The 13561-nt window shown below is 44.0% G+C and overlaps 1 long non-coding RNA gene across 1 annotated transcript; it reads right to left on the bottom strand.

The window, feature by feature from the left end:
* Positions 1-7111: 7111 nt before the first annotated feature.
* LOC129715988 (uncharacterized) lies at positions 7112-13168 on the bottom strand. The gene is made up of 3 exons (XR_008726580.1): positions 13099-13168; positions 12356-12415; positions 7112-9450 (listed from the first exon to the last, which is right to left on the bottom strand). It is a non-coding gene; the product is annotated as an uncharacterized LOC129715988 (long non-coding RNA).
* Positions 13169-13561: the final 393 nt, after the last annotated feature.

Below are 13561 nucleotides of genomic sequence, written 5' to 3'. Positions count from 1 at the left end.
AGCAGCGCCAGCCTCTCCTGCAGCCGCCGGCTCCAGAGCTCCCATGGATGGCCGTTGCCACCGACCTCTTTGAGTGGCGCGGAAAGCACTTCCTGGTCCTGGTGGACTCCTATTCCAGCTGGTTCGAGGTCGACCAGCTGACCTCCATCACCTCTGCCGCTGTCATCGGGAAGCTTCGCCGCCACTTCTCCACCTTCGGCTCCCCGGTGACCCTCCGGTCCGACAACGGCAGCCAATTCTCCAGCGACGAGTTCAAGACCTTTGCTGCCCGTTGGAACTTTCACCACATCACCAGCAGCCCCGAGTTTCCTCAAAGCAACGGACTTGCTGAGCGGGCCGTACGTAGCGCCAAGGAGCTGCTGGAACACTGCCGCCTGTTCCGTGCCGATTTCCACCTTGCCCTGCTCAACCTCCGCAACATTTCCCGCGACCCCGCGCTCGGTTCCCCTGCCCAGCGCCTTATGTCTCGCACCACCAGACCTCCCCTGCCGGTCTCCCAGCAGTCCCTCAAGCCCTCCGTACAAAATCCTGCCACTGTCACTGAGCGCATTGCCAAAAAACAGGACACCCAGAAGCGCTCCTTCGACAAGTCCGCCCGGCCCCTTTCCACGTCTGTTCCCGGGGCAGGTTGTCCGGATGCAATCCCCCACTGGCCACTACCGCCTGGCCGTCGTAATCGGCGACGCCGGTTCTCCGCGCTCCTACTTCGTCGACTACGAGGGGGCTATCTACCGTCGCTCCCGCCAGCACCTACTCCTTGTGAATGAGCCCGCTCCGCCTCCCGCGGATCCTTCTCACCCCCCATCTCTTCTCGACATCCCGTTGCCCCTCACGCCCCGACAACACCTCGCATGCCGCGCACCCTACCCTCACAACTGTCCGCCCGTTCCCCTGCCTCGCCTGTCAAGCCGGCCTCGCCCGTCAAACCTGCCTCGCCTGCCAAGCCTGTTTCTCCACCCGCAGCCCCGCATTCTCCTCCGCCCGCCTCTCCTGCCGATCCCCCGGCTGCTGTCCCTTCTGTTCCCGACGATGAGGGGGCGGGCGGCTTACGCACCCGCTCTGGCCGGCTGGTCAAGCCGTCTGTCCGCTACGGGGAGCTCGCATAGTGTTGTACTGTTGCCGGTGCGGTTGGTGTTCGTAGCGTATGAGCCGTGGTCACTCTGTATAGTAACTGCCATGCTTTTGTTTCTAAGAGGAAGGATGTAGATCAGTGCATGTTCCCTTAACCATAGTGACCTCCCCATTACTAACCACTCCCCATTGTCTCCAGTATAATTGTAGTGTCCCCACCTCTAGCTTGCGCTCTAGCTCCAGTGATGACCACGGACAGCTACAGCCTAGTGTTAACTCTCAGTTGAATAAACAGTTACAGTGAAAAAGACTTGTGTGTGCAGTAAGTCATTTTACAATGGATAAGTGACGTTTTGGGTCGGGACCCTTCTTCAGTCTGAAATGTTGCCTGCAGCCTGTGCACTTAAAAAAGGGGTTCTTGCAACTATAAATTGCTCGTAAAAAGACCATGGAAAGTCTGTAGCAGCAGTAACTGTAATGAGTGACAAGTGTTTTTACTTCTCTACTGTATGTATGACACAACTTCCTGTCTTCATCCCTCACTCTTAATCCTACTTACCGTGACTCTTCCCTACTGAATCTTCCCTCAGCCTCTTACTTGATCATCATCCCAACCTGATTCTGCTCCACATCCCCAGGCTCTGACAGAGCATCTGACCACCAGCACTCTCTCCTAGATTTGACCTCAGTTTCGTTCTCTCCGTGAGCTGCGTGGGTTTTCTCCAAGATCTTCGTTTTCTTCCCACACTCTAAAGACGTACAGGTTTGTAGGATAATTGGCTTGGTATAAATGTAAATTGTCCCTAGTGTGTGTAGGATAGTGTTAATGTGCAGGGATCGTTAGTCGGTGCGGACTCGGTGGGCCAAAGGGCTGTTTCCGCGCTGTATCTCTAAACTAATCTACATTTGAAATAACAGTTCCCCCCCCGCAAGTAGTTTTTTTTCTGATCACTCATTCTAACTTGCTTGCCCTTTGTAATTCTTTCAAGAAAGTGAAATTTCATCCAAACTGATACAAATTTCTTGTGCCAAAAGCCTGCTGCTGAACTATGATGGATAAGATTTGGCCTTGGAATAAAACACTCTCAGATCCCAACAATGCGCACCTTTGACCTCCAGGCATTGTTAAAAAATCTGGAATATGCTATATTTTTTCCCATGTTGTATGGCAGTGAGATGGTTGGCAGCTGATTGGAAAGGAGGTGAGCAGTGTCTTTACATGTCACTTGAGTGCATCTGTCATTAATATAGCTGGAGGCAGCCCTGATGCTACCTGACCTTGTACTGATGAGGGTGGACACAAAATGCTGGAACAACTCAGCGGGTCAGGCAGCATCTCTGGGGAGAAGGAATGGATGACGTTTCGGGTCAAGACCCTTTTTCAGACATGTACTGATTGTACTGATGAGGTTGGATTGATTGCGCAGGAGATGCAATAAAAAAATAAAATGGCTGAGGTAACTCCAAGATATTCACAGGTTAAAACTAAACACTGTTTGTCACATACCTAATCTGCACATCAGTTTCAAATGTAGATGCATTACATTCCACAGTCTTCTCGAAAGACATCAGGGTGTTCTCTGGAGCCAACTGAAAGATGCACAACAGTGTCCATATGAGATACCTTATATCGACTGATAATGCCAATGTCAGATACAACACGAGTCAGATGATGCTCACGCTACACTATTCCACTTTACCTACATTTTGCTTTAAGCATTCTCAGTTCATGTACACGAATGAATGGAAAATCAATCTCTCCCTGTGATAACTGTCAAACAAAGCACGAATTAAGGGTAAAGCTCTCAAATCAGATAGCCCAATATACAATATGCAATGTAAAGCTTACTCAAAGTAACCTCTTATCATAGTACATTCTCATATATTTTGATCATGAACAGATCTTAACTCTTTTTACACAGTAAACACAGAAGGTTTGAGGTGTAAATAACTTTTTAGACTTTGGACTTTACTTTAGAGATACAGCACGGAAACAGACCCTTCGGTCCACCAAGTCTACGCCGACTAGTGATCACCCCGTACACTAGCACTCTCGTATGCACCTGAAATAATTTGCAATTTTATCGAAGCCAATTAACCTACAAACTTGTACATCATTGAAGTATGGGAGGAAATCCGAGCACCTGGAGAAAACCCACAAGGGAAAATGTACAAACTCAGTATAGACAGCACCAGTAGTCAGGATCAAACCCGGGTCTCTGGTACTGCGGCAGCAGCTCTAATGCTGCACCACTGTGCTGCCCAAAACTGGGTAACTTAACTACTGTTATATTCCTCTGCTTCTAAGGTTAATACAAAAAAAAAAAAGTCAGATACTTACCATGGGTGCTCCACGATGCCCCATCAAAGCTGGTTTTGGCCCCAGGTATTCATTTTCAATAATGCAAGGAGATGAGATTGCGAGAGGAATGAAATAGAGAAATATCACCACCCCAAGATAGAATACGGACAAGACAATCTGAAAAACTAAAAGTAGAAATTAAAACTGGTGATATAACTTCCATGATCAAAACACTGGCTTTGTAACAGCAAACAGACATCTGTTCAAATATGTACAGAAAGATGTGAGGGAAGTTTAATGGCCAGAAAAGCTGGACACCATTGCTTCAGCTGAACTTAACCAGAATATTTTTGGATTCCCTGTGTAAACTGCAGGCCAGTAGCTGTGACCAAGTAAGTCTGTAGCGAGCTTGCAGCTGGGAAATAGATCAAAAAGTGCAAAGGAAAGGTTCATAGCTTGCAGTTGCACATCAAGGGGGTAAAGTACACCAGATGGTTGACTGAGATTTAGAGAGTGCACTTGGAACACCTGACGGTGTTGAAGTGGTCAGGGGCAGTACATGGGTGAATACTCCGACTCATAAGTGGTAATGGAAAGATATTTATCTCCCATCCAACCTGCCACCCCTTTAGCTGTCATATTTCCAACCCCCTAATTTTAATTTTAAGCCCTAGAACAGAACAAGGGGTCACAGTTTAAGGATAAGAGGGAAGTCTTTTAGGACCGAGATGAGAAAAGCATTTTTTACACAGAGAGTGGTAAATCTGTGGAATTCTCTGCCACAGAGGGTAGTTGAGGCCAGTTCATTGGCTATATTTAAGAGGGAGTTAGATGTGGCCCTTGTGGCTAAAGGGATCAGGGGTTATGGAGAGAAGGCAGGTATGGGATACTGAGTTGGATGATCAGCCATGATCATATTGAATGGCGGTGCAGGCCGAATGGCCGAATGGCCTACTCCTGCACCTATTTTCTATGTTTCTATGTTTCTAACAGTGAGCAAATCAGCGGTCCAATTCTAAAATATTGAACTTTGCCCATCTCTCCATCATCACCCAGCGGGTGTAACATGTCCCCTCTACTGAATTCATAAGAAAAGTCTACTTGACCATTGCAGGGGCTTTTCCTTCTCTGACAGGTATATGACATCAAAACCATTAAAGATCTTTGGTATTATAATTCCATTCCCATCAGAATTCTGGAATTATTGAGATAATGTTTGAAGTTTCCTTCACTGCAGTGGCTGCAGAACGTCCTTTGAGTCTGTGGGTGAAAAGTTCAGATCCAAGCCACACAACCCCACCAAGTGGGAGCTAGAATATGTTATTATGAAACAGTATATTTTTAGAATATGTTCTTAAAAAACTCTTTCATAAAAAGGGCGGCACGGTGGCGCAGTGGTACAGCTGCTGCCTTACAGCGCCAGAGACCTGCGTTCAATCCTGGCAAGGGGTGCTGTTTGTAGAGTTTATAGGTTCTCCCTGTGACCACGTGGATATTCTCCTGGTGCTCCGGTTTCTTCCCAAATAGCAAAGACATGCAAGTTTATAGGTTAATTGGCCTCTGTAAATTGTCCCTAGTGTGTAGAATAGAACTAGTGTTTCACCACAGACTTGGTGGGCTGAAGGGCTTGTTTCCATATTGTATCTCTAAAAATAAAAATAAAACTAAAAAAAGCCATTCAGCAGCATAATTGTGGGGATAATGGTTCACTGCTATCTGTGTGATGATACAATATTTAAATTCGTGAATCAGTAAGGATGCATTCCAGCTCCACTCAAGGCAATATTGCAAGCAGAGAATTCAATGCAAACGTTAAATATTTCATTGACGTTCTACAGGGCTACTAATGTTGTAAATAGCTCGTTCTAAGCTCCCCCTCAGTCTAGTTTCAGTCATTAAAATACTGAATCAAGCACTTGAACAACTAAACGTCGAATAATACTTGTTTGAGGCGTACCAGGGCCCCATCCCCGAACTCTACCTCCGCTACATCGACAACTGCATTGGTGCTACCTCCTGCACCCACACACAACTCACTGACTTCATCCATTTCACCACTAACTTCCATCCGGCACTCAATACACCTGGACCATTTCTGACATTTCCCTACCATTTCTTGACCTCACTATCTCCATCGCAGGTGATAGACTTCTGACCGACATCCACTATAAACCCACTAACTCCCATGGCTATCTGGACTACACTTCTTCCCACCCTGCATCCTGTAAGGACTCCATCCCCTACTCCTCCATCTATGCCGCATCTGCTCCCAGGATGAGGTGTTCCACACCAGGGCATCGGAGATATCCTCGTTCTTCAGGGAACGGCGGTTCCCCTCTTCTACCATAGATGAGGCTCTCACCAGGGTTTCTTCGATACCCTGTGATACTGCTCTCTCTCCCCATCCCCCCATCCCCCCCCCTCCCACTTGTAACAAGGGCACTCCATAGATGCTGCCTCACCCGCTGAGTTTCTCCAGCATTTTTGTCTACCTTGAACAACTAAACTTTATTTTGGATAACACAACACAAATTCCCCTATACAATACCTAACCACCGCGGGTTTGTTCCTTGCATCTGCTTGGCCAAGCCCTCCTAGCCTTGTGCAAGCAGAGACACTCCAAAAGGTCATGCAGTCCCAAGCGTTCTTCCAGAAGATCGACATCGGACCTCGTGGGAGCTACCTTTTATAGGTCCCCGAACCTTAAGGGGCCGAACCACACGGGGGTAGTTTCGAAACAGTCCAATAACAAATATTGATTAACACAGTACATGTTAGACAGTTCCCTTACCCAATAATACAGTAACTAATACAATGTATCTGACAAAGTTTCTAGATGGAAGTTAACAAAGATGAATTATGCAACATGTGGCGAGGTATTCAAGCAACCCAGACAAGGCTCAACACTTAACCCAATCAACATCTAGCAAAGTAAAGCTAGATTATTTGACCCAATCCATTTCATGCAATTTACACCTAATTGTAAGAATCTGCAGATGTCCCATTCTTTCCCTGCAGCTCTTATCTAGGCCACAGACAAACTGGCACCATTCAGCAGCTTGTCCCAGTTCTGCAAAAGGCACATTTAACTTGACCAAAACTGCCTAGCAGCACACAAGCCTTTACTCAATTTTAATGTCCTGGCTGCTCCAATGTGGCCAGAATTAACAATGTCTGGTAAGTGCAGGTGATCCCCCTCCCCCATCTTTTACTTGAAAATTTGCATTGGATTCTACAGTCTTTGGTGCGATTCAAATAAGAAAAGGCACTTCAAAAGTAAAACCCATGATTAAGGCAGCAGAAACAATTTCAACCGCTGTTTCTCTAAGAAATCTAAATATTAGGATTTCTTAAAAGAAGAGTACAATGCAGTAATCACAATATCCACTTGAATTTCTTTTGAGCATTTCCAAAATGGTAAAGCACCCAAAGTTCGAATAAACCCACAGTACTCGAACCATCAGAGGAACATTGGTGGCAGATCTAATCTTTGAGATTTTTAGAATTTTGACTCGTATTTGCTGTTATTTGCCTTGTTCTCTAAAGTAATCTGTTACTCACCTCTTCTTTTAGATTTAAAAATGTGTTCAGCAATGAACCAAGCCACAATAGTCACACCAGCAACTGCACCAATGTGGAAGAAAGGGGCTGTTACCTGCACAAACAGAAAGTATTTTCTATTAATTCCAAAGTAAAATCCTTAATTCGAAGTGAAAACAAATAAATTTAGTTTCCATGGCCTTTTCCACATAACCTTCAGTCTTAAGGGCCTATGGCGTCATTTACGTGACAGGCCGGCAGTGACTGACGGGCGACAATCACGCGAAACTCGTCTAGCAGTACGCCAGTCGCGCGCCAAGTGCTCTTGAGGGCCCTGCTTCATTGGGGAGCCATTTGCGATGTTGTTTGTACTTAGTCCGATCTCCGTGGCAAGGATTTTCCCAGTGATAAATGTTCAAAACTACGGGCGCTTTATACCCGGGTAGTCACATGGTGCGGCGCTCAAATGACGCGTAAATGACATGCCGACGGCGTACGGGCGGCGCATGGTTACGGACGTTGACGCATAATAAATTAGCGCAATAGGCAATGTTCGTGCGTCACCGTGCGTAACCATGCATCACCACGCGCTACACGTACGCCATCAGTACATCAGCGTACGCCATCAGTACGTCAGCGTGCGCAAGGGATAGGTCACGCAGTTGGCGCCCAAGGATTTTGAGCATCCCAAAATCCTGGGGCGCCGCGAGTAACCGTGCTCCACTGCACACGCCACCACGCCTCACCACGCGCCATGCGCAAGTCACGCCACCCAATTTTTAGGATGTCGTGTAAATGACGTGCAAATGACGCCCAAGTGGGACAGGCCCTTTACAGTATAATGAGCCACAACCCAAAGTCTGTGCAATTGGGAGCAAAGGGCATTTATGAACTTGCAATTTGCAGCTAATTGGGAAAGATTCACACGATAAAGTGGGAGTGTTTTTGAATGAAAAAGGGTGCGTAAACTAGTTTAAACTTATTTCTGTGTATAGTTGGTCTAGAAATACTAGATGTCAATTCACTATATGCTTTTCTTGTGATCCTTTCTTCTAGTTTGATTGGCACATGTAACATTTTGTCATCTTGTCCAGCATATGTGATTAAGAATTTAAAAATCCTTGGGATTGCACTCTTTTCGTTGCTGAAGCAGTTCAGCTTTGAACACTAACAGGAAAGTGGACTCAAAAGTTCATGGTGGGTCATTGGAGACAAGGAGCTGGACGGTGCAGTAGGAAGCTACATTAAAAGATGATGGCTCTACTCAGACACAGAATCAATTCAATAATAAAAGACACATAGTGCTGGAGTTAGTGTCCTGACCCAAAACCTAGAGTATTTATGTCCTCCAGAGATGTTCAATGACCCGCTGAGTTACTCCAGCACTGGGTTTTTTTTGTAAATCAGCATCTGCAATTCCTCGTGTCTCCAATAATAACAGCACAGCTGATAGAAGAGATAGTCAATTTAAAATGTAGCAACAAGGAATTGCAGTTGCTGGTTTACACAAAAAGGACAGAAAATGCTGGAGTAACTCAATGGGTCAGCCAGCATCTTTGGAAAACATGGAAAGGTGATGTTTTGGGTCGGGACCATTCTTCAGACAGAATCTACAAAAAAAAGATACAAAGTGCTGGAGTAACTCAGCGGGTCAGTCAGCAATCCCTGAATTCTCATCAAAGGTAAAATGAGTAGGGTTATTGGTGTGATGAAAAATGATCATTCATTCTCCTCCTCACTAATGGACACATCTCTTCAGCAAAAAAGATATCTCTAAATAAATTGGGAACTCCCACTCTCAGAGACATAATTCCCCCTTTTTTTAAATTGCTAGTCTCTCTCAAAGCAATTGCCTTTGTGCGCAGTAATACATTGTATGACCGCCAGATGGCACAATTTTCCTAAAGGTGAGATTGGAGCCAATGGTGGATAATAAAACCAGAGGCCACTGCTGCTCCGGGAGTGATATCACCATCAAGGACACTCTTGCACTTTTACTTCAAGAGCTAATTTTAATTAAAAAGTCACGAAAATAATATACCAAATGTACAGAGGAGTGGATTTCGAAAATCTCTACTGAAATATGTAAAATTTTTCCAGTTTCGGCGTCTAATTTTCGAGGAGATACGTTTCACATGCAAACTGACACGCACACACCCACCCACCCACAGTTTTAATAGATATATGATAGTTTTGTTACATATTAGGATGAAAAGAAACTTCCATTTAGTTGCATGCCCAATATTTTACCCAAAATCAATTTCGACCCAAGTCCATGGCGCCAATGGGAAACTGCAAAATTTGAGGGAATTAGCTTGCACAAACCTGTCAGGGCTCAACTACTGTGGCTCCAAAGATGAAATTAAAAACAGCATTTGTATGACGACCACTTTCAAAGAAAAATTAGTTACATCAGTTAAATTATTGAGAAAACTCACTTGAAGAGACAAGTGTATAGCATCCCATTCTTCCTTCCATTGTATTCTAATGACGATCATCAAAACCAAGATAAGAAAGATGCAAACCAACATAGCAACCTGGAGAGGAAGGAAAATATAACATTGTGTCACAATTGATTTGGAAAAAGACTTACATGATTTTATCTTCCCATGTTTTTCACATTGCTGTTTTTCTCTCCTTGGTAAGATTTTATCCAATTCCCTGCCAGCTTTTCCTTTAAGTTATGTAGGTCTTTTCTTCAACCACTCAATTGACCATAATTCATCTCCAGTCTTCCATTCCTGTGCCTGCCACTATTGACCTTCACATTCCGCTCACCACATGATGCCTGGTCTCAACTTTATTTTACAAATACTTTACAATTTGTAATGCAGTAAATCCTTCATGGATTCCAATGATGACTTGTGTAATAGTTACTATGTTGTTTCTCAGATAGTTCTGACTATTGGTGAACTAGGGCTCATTAGCTGTCAACATCAGCTAAAAACTCAAGGATCCCAATTGTTGACTACCTTAACATGATACAATAAACGTCCAAGAGATTCTAACTGGAAGTGTGATATGTGCCTTGTTGCATATCTGGCTGCAAATATTACGTGCTGAAAGCTGTAAGAATCTGCGACATTACACAATCACAACAATCTTGTGATCATCACAAATGAAATTCTTGCTTTTTATGCAGCTTTCATGAATAGCATTAATGTAACCTGCAAAACTATTTAAATGACAGAAAGATTTTGTGAAATATTTTTTAGATCCCTGCCTCTCAACTGATGGCTTCACATTCACTTACGGAACCAACCAACTGGTGTCCCAGATCTCTGCTTGCATTTAGAGTTTTCACCCAGGACCCATAAAATACCAGTATTTTTCAAGTCAAGATGATTTGAGATTTAAAGATCACTTTATAGTTGGTAAAACACTTAAGCAATACTAGTATTCTCTTGCTATGTGGTCGACATCATGGTTTTCTCAATTGATGAGCTGATGTTATTAATTTTCTACATTGTACACACTACACTCACATTGATTGCATGCAACAGCAATGGTTAATAGGAAAGGTAGTCAAGATATTGTCCTTCTTTGTCCTGAATGACGTCAAGCTTCTTTAGTATGTTGAAGTTGTGTTTCTAGAGGCATTTAGAGAATATATTCTTGCAACACTTGGTTTGTGCCTTATGGGTAACAGAAGGGGTTTGCCATGTCAACATTTATGTTCACATTCCAGGATACCCAGCCACCAATGAGTTTTGCAGCTATGTCCCTGGTTACTATCCAGTTAATGGTAACCCCCAGTACATAAGCAATGATAATGCGATTAAATATACATGTCTGCTCATAAGGCACAACATGCAGGCACAAATCCTGCACCCGCTGAGTTTCTCCAGCATTTTTGTGTACCCATGCAGGCACAAATTGCCTTTTGTCTGACTCTTTCTTCAGTTAATGAAGACCCCATGAACTGAAAAGCAATTGACCCTGCCCTCACAGCAAATCCAGGGAAAATCTTTCATCATTACCTATTCCTTGGTCTTTCTCTGCCTATCTGCTCTTCCTGCTCCTAATGTTGTGGGGTTGTGGTCAGAGACAATGTCCACATAACTGGAGAAAACACCATGCAATGACAAATGAGAGACCTTCAGTATTCATCCCAGGTCTAAATAAAATCTACTCTGAATTCCTCAGATAAGATAATTAACACAAGGTGCCTACTGACTCATAAAGATCATGCGAGCCATAAAGAACCTTTCAAATAGTCCAGGCGTGGGTGTGGTGTGTGTAGAGGTAAGAGTTGGGGAACACTAGTAGGTTGGTATTTTGCCAGGAAGATGCTCTTGCTGCTTGAGTTCACACGTTGCAAATTTGCCAGGACTTTGTCAATTCATTAAGGGCCTACCCCACAAGCATGCGACTCCATGCGGCAAGCGCGACCTAACGTGGTCGCTTGAGCCGTACGGCCTCGCAGGGCCGGTCCCACTTTGATCGCCGGAGCCGTATGGAGTTGTGCGGAGCTGGTCCCAACATCGCGCGGGGTTCTGAAAAACTGACCGTGTACAAAAATTTCGCGCGGCAACGGCCTGCCGGCCAGCAGCTTCCTCGACGCCGTACGCACCGCACCGAACAAAGAAGTTCGAGCGAAGTTCTTGACGCCGTATGTCATGTGCGAACTTCGCTCGAACTTCATGTCACTCACTCGACCTCCGCGAGCGAGGCCCCCGCTTCCGGTTTGGTCGCGCTCGCCGCTTGCAGGCGCGTGCTGGTGGGACCGGTCCTGTACGGGGATCACTCGACCTCCGCGCGGCCCCCGCTTCCGGTTTGGTCGCGCTTGCCGCATGCAGGTCACATGCTCGTGGGACAGGCCCTTTACTGCATGAGTATTTACATGAGCAACGCCTCTCTACGCACTTCTGATATGTAAACGAAATACACATGGAACCATGCAATTTAACTTGATGGAACACAAAGTGCACTTGAAATTCAATTTCCAACAATTTATCTGTCCCCACAATTCTTTCCACATTTAGTCTGACAGACTGCATTCCATTCATTTCACAGTTCCATTTCAACATTCTATGCCTTGTCTCCCCACATTCCGGTTGACAATTTAACTTTTCCTTCTCATCATTTTATGCTGTTGCTCACTCCTATCTATTCTTAATCTTTTTCTCAGCTGCTCTATCATTTCTGGCTCCTGCTTCTCTATATTCATCAGCACCTTTTTGTACCCATCCAATTGCATTAAATGCATCAGGACACTGGCAGCTAGATTCCTTGATTTTGCAAAACCACAGTGAGAAACTAAAGTGTTGAGTCCCAAGAAGAGATACAGGAGCTCAAGTGCAATGTAAGGGAAGTCAATAATGGTTATAATTTTTGTCCATTGACTTCAAGACAAAACGTTGACTGTTTGCATAAAATCCAGACAGTTGCCATGAGTTTTGCATTACTTTGTTAATGTTACCTTGATCTTGTTACATTTACCTTGTTAATCCAGTGCAAATAAAGTGGTTCACGCAAAACAAAGTGACACACTGCAAGTATCTGAAACAACAGTACAAAAATAATTAATAAGAACACTGCTTGCATGGTGGTTGAACAGTATCAGTGCTACAGTAATTGGGGAAGTCCTCAGTCAAAATCACAAATGAAGTATTATGATAATTATCGATGCCCAATTTTAAAAACTGGTTTCAAAATAATTAAAATCATAGATTAAGATTGCATTGTTCAGTACAATGTGTTATCTGTTCACTTCTGTCCCCAAGTCAGAACATCAAACTTTTGTTTCCACACTAAGGAGTACTTCAGTAATTACTAATGTATATCATCTATATTGAACTATACAATATTATACACCTTGCATATCCTGTTGTTATTTAAAAACATGTTCAGAATTGATGCCAGGCTCCATTTTTGTGATATTCCAGAGTTCTATTTAATATGTGCTGTTAAATTATATGAACATAAATATATAGAATTTCACAAGCTGGAATTAAATTGTATAATTTGAATGGTTTCTATAAAGAATAATGAATTTGGGGGGAATGAGTGTAATCGAGTGGGTCAGATGGTTTACAAGAATGTAAATCCATGTCTGAGGCAAGGAATATGTTTTAGTACAGCTATAGTGGGACAGTTTATTTACTTCCAACTACATGGGTTTTGGTACAATAAAAGTGTGACAAGTTTTAACCCTCTTAAATGTGACATGTTATTATCCGTACCATGCAAGATCGATGACGAAGTGTTTCTATGATTTTTCTGCAGTTCCCTGAATGGATTTCACATTATTTCATCTGGAATTTAAATTAGAATACCAGAAAAATGAGAACCAAAGCAAGGTCACCCAAAGAACAAACAAGGATTTCCTCAGTGCAATATGTATAAACAGAAGCTTGGATAGTAAAGTGGGAACAGATTTTATTAGGTAATACAAATCCATATTTGAAATGTAAGGGACGGAAGCACCCCCCGCGGGCGCCGCCGGTGCGGGCAAGTGTTAACAACCAGCTTTAACGTTCAGAGCATTGCGCAATGTTCCAAAGACGGGACAGTAGGGGGCTCAAAGGCATTCGGTAAGGCAAAAGGGACCTTGGATGCCCATAGGAACAGGTGTGAAATTTGATACCATCGAGTTCATTGCCGTATGGTGGTCCCGACATTCGTCTGAAGTGTGTCAGTCTATGT

This window comes from Leucoraja erinacea, unplaced genomic scaffold, assembly GCF_028641065.1.
Source record: "Leucoraja erinacea ecotype New England unplaced genomic scaffold, Leri_hhj_1 Leri_1582S, whole genome shotgun sequence".
Classification (NCBI taxonomy): domain Eukaryota; kingdom Metazoa; phylum Chordata; class Chondrichthyes; order Rajiformes; family Rajidae; genus Leucoraja; species Leucoraja erinaceus.
Note: the sequence above shows the minus strand (reverse complement) of the source record. Positions and strands in the feature narration are given on the sequence as shown.